The sequence below is a fragment of the Puntigrus tetrazona genome, unplaced genomic scaffold (genome assembly GCF_018831695.1).
Source record: "Puntigrus tetrazona isolate hp1 unplaced genomic scaffold, ASM1883169v1 S000000003, whole genome shotgun sequence".
Classification (NCBI taxonomy): Eukaryota; Metazoa; Chordata; class Actinopteri; order Cypriniformes; family Cyprinidae; genus Puntigrus; species Puntigrus tetrazona.
This window is the reverse complement of record NW_025047683.1, coordinates 2,854,406-2,858,124: the sequence shown is the minus strand read 5'-3', so window position 1 is coordinate 2,858,124 and position 3,719 is coordinate 2,854,406. Positions and strand designations below refer to the sequence as shown.

Genomic DNA, 3,719 nt, shown 5'->3' with positions numbered 1-3,719 from the left:
CGGGATTCGGCGCTGGGCTCTTCCTCTTCGCTCGCCGCTACTGAGGGAATCCTTGTTAGTTTCTTTTCCTCCGCTTAGTAATATGCTTAAATTCAGCGGGTCGTCTCGTCTGATCTGAGGTCGTTGTCGGATATGGGTTAGGAGCGCCGCCGCTGCTGCTGCTGCGCGGGCTGGCCTGAACAGGTCTCGCTCGCGCGCCGGCAGGGCGCCGAGGGGGCGAGACGGAGCGCGAACCTCCTGCTACGCACGGAGCGCCCGAGGGGCGGAGGGAGCCGGGGGTCCACGCCGGGCGGCGACGGAGGTGGCAGACACCCACCGGAAGCCGCCGAGAGGAGGACGCCGCCGTCCCAGACGCCTGGGGGACGCTGACTTCCCTCGTGGGAGGGGGAAGCCGGAGGAAGCGCTCGACTCCCGCCGAGGAGGCGATGCCCGTGGCGGTCTGCACTTGGGAGGACGGAGGGGAGCGGGAAGCCCCCGCGACGCCCAGCCGCGGGACCCGGAGGTCCCGATCGATGGGAAAGCGACCAGACAGGCGTGGCCCGGACGGACCCGGGCCGCAGCGCGCTCGGCGTCGGCGATCGATGTGTCCTGCAATTCACATTAGTTCTCGCAGCTGGCTGCGTTTCTTCATCGACGCACGAGCCGAGTGATCCACCGCTAAGAGTCGCACTGCGCTTGAGTTTAGCGCCCGAGGCGAGGCCGAACTGCACAGGCTTGTGTGGGTTCAAAATACAAAGGGGGTCGCTCGACGGGCGCCTCGCGAGAGGGGGACTTCAACCCACGGTCCCGGCGGCCTGCTGGGTACCCGCCGGGGTTGGCAAAGCAAAGTCTTTCAGAGGCTCATGGCCTCGCCCCACCCCGTGCCAAGGGGGTGGGGCGCCGCGTAGGTTGCCTGCAAGCCTCCGCGGGAGGTGCGCTGCTCTCCCAGGGGAACGGCGCTCTTTCTCGCGATCCTCTCCGCTTCGCCTTAGGTTTTTGTGCGGTCTTTTGCCGCCTTGGATGTTTGAGCGGCAGACCTCGGCCACGGCCGCTGGAACATAGAGTAAAATAGGATAGAGGTTTTTTACTCGACGGGCGCCTCCTTCGCGGGAGGAGACTTTGAACCCACGGTCCCGGAGGCCGTATGGTACTCGCCAGGGTTCTCGCTCGCCCCGCCGCTGGAAAGCAGGGGCCCGCCGAGTGCAGCGCGACAGTCAAGTTCTCTCGGATCTCTCTCTCTCCGCGCTCTTAGGTTTTTGTGCGGTTCTTTTGCCGCTTTGGGTTTTTGCGCTGCAGACCTCTCGGCCACGGCCGCTGGATCATAGAGTAAAATAGATAGAGGTTTTTTTACCCTCGACGGGCGCTCCTCCTTCGCGGGAGGAGACTTTGAACCCACGGTCCCGGGAGGCCGTATGGTACTCGCCAGGGCTCTCGCTCTCAGCCCCGCCGCTGGAAAGCAGGGGCCCGCCGAGTGCAGCGACAGTCAAGTTCTCTCGGATCTCTCTCTCTCTCGCCTTAGGTTTTTGTGCGTTCTTTTGCCGCTTTGGGTTTTTGAGCGGCAGACCTCTCGGCCACGGCCGCTGGATCATAGAGTAAAATAGGATAGAGGTTTTTTTACCTCGACGGGCGCCTCCTTCGCGGGAGGAGACTTTGAACCCACGGTCCCGAGGGCCGTAAGGGTACCGCCAGGGCCCGCTCGCCCCGCCGCTGGAAAGCAGGGGCCCCCGAGTGCAGCGACAGTCATGGGCGCCGCGTAGGTTGCTCAAGCTCTCCGCGGGAGGTGCGCTGCTTCCCAGGGGAACGGCGCCTCCTTCTCGCGATCTCTCTCCGCTTCGCCTTAGGTTTTTGTGCGTTCTTTTGCCGCCTTGGGTTTTTGAGCGGCAGACCTCTCGGCCACGGCCGCTGGATCATAGAGTAAAATAGATAGAGGTTTTTTACCCCGGACGGGCGCCTCCTTCGCGGGAGGAGACTTTGAACCCACGGTCCCGAGGCCGTATGGGGTACTCGCCAGGGCCCCGGCTCAGCCCCGCCGCTGGAAAGCGGGGGCCGCCGAGTGCAGCGACAGTCAAGTTCCTTTTTTTTCTTATCGCGCTTCTGCGCTGCGCTGGTGTGCCGAGAGGGAGAGGCCGCGCCGAGCCGCCGCCTCTGCCGCGCACCCGAGCTTGAGACGGGGAGGTGGGCTAGGCCTCGCCCCGGGCGGTTTCGCTGGATCGGGCCGGGCCGAGCACGATCCTTCCGCAGGTTCACCTACGGAAACCTTGTTACGACTTTTTACTTCCTCTAGATAGTCAAGTTTGATCGCCTTCCGGCGCCCCGCCAGAGCTCTCGCGAGGGGCCCGGGCGGGCCGGGTCCGAGGACCTCACTAAACCATCCAATCGGTAGTAGCGACGGGCGGTGTGTACAAAGGGCAGGGACTTAATCAACGCGAGCTTATGACCCGCGCTTACTGGGAATTCTCGATGGGAAATAGTTTCAATCCCCAGTCCCGATCACGAGCGGGTTCAGCTGGTTACCCGCGCCTCGGCGCAGGGTAGACACACGCTGATCCGCCCATTGTGGCGCCGCAGCAGCCCCGACATCTAAGGGCATCACAGACCTGTTATTGCTCCATCTCGCGTGGCTGAACGCCACTTGTCCCTCTAAGAAGTTTTTGACGCCGACCCAAGTGGCCGCGCCACTATTTAGCAAGCCGGAGTCTCGTTCGTTATCGGAATGAACCAGACAAATCGCTTCCACCAACTAAGAACGCCATGCACCACCACCCACAGAATCGAAAGAGCTATCAATCTGTCAATCCTTTCCGTGTCCGGGCCGGGTGAGGTTTCCCGTGTTGAGTCAAATTAAGCCGCAGGCTCCACTCCTGGTGGTGCCCTTCCGCAATTCCTTTAAGTTTCAGCTTTGCAACCATACTCCCGGAACCCAAAGACTGTGGTTTCCCGCACGCTGCCCGGCGGGTCATGGGAATAACGCCGCCGATCGCTGGTCGGCATCGCTTACGGTCGGAACTACGACGGTATCTGATCGCCTTCAACCTCCGACTTTCGTTTGATTAATGAAAACATTCTTGGCAAATGCTTTCGCTGTCCGCCTTGCGCCGTCCAAGAATTTCACCTCTAGCGCGCAATACGAATGCCCCGCCGCCCTCTTAATCATGGCTCCGGTTCCAGAAACCCACAAAATAGAACCGAGTCCTATTCCATTATTCCTAGCTGCGTATTCAGCGGCGACGCCGCCTGCTTTGAACACTCTAATTTTTTCAAAGTAAACGCTTTGGCTCCTCGACCGACACCCAGCCAAGGGCATCCGGGGCGCCGAGGCAGGGACCTGGGACGGGCGGTGGCTCGCTTCTCGGCGGACCGCCAGCCAGATCCCGAGATCCAACTACGAGCTTTTTAACTGCAGCAACTTTAATATACGCTATTGAGCTGGAATTACCGCGCTGCTGGCACCAGACTTGCCTCCAATGGGTCCTCGCCATGTGTTTAAGATACGCTATTCCAATTACAGGGCCTCAAAGAGACCTGTATTGTTATTTTTCGTCACTACCTCCCGAGTCGGAAATGGGTAATTTGGCGCGCCTGCTGCCTTCCTTGGATGTGGTAGCCGCTTCAGGCTCCTCTCCGAATCGAACCCTGATTCCCCGCACCCGTGGTCACCATGGTAGGCGCCTGATGTACCATCGAAAGTTGATAGGGCAGACACTGAATGAATCGCCGCCGCCGCGAAGGGCGAGCGATCG

At 61.1% G+C, this 3,719-nt stretch overlaps 1 pseudogene; it reads right to left on the bottom strand.

The window, feature by feature from the left end:
• Positions 1–518: 518 nt before the first annotated feature.
• Positions 519–666, bottom strand: LOC122331921 (annotated as a pseudogene).
• Positions 667–3,719: the final 3,053 nt, after the last annotated feature.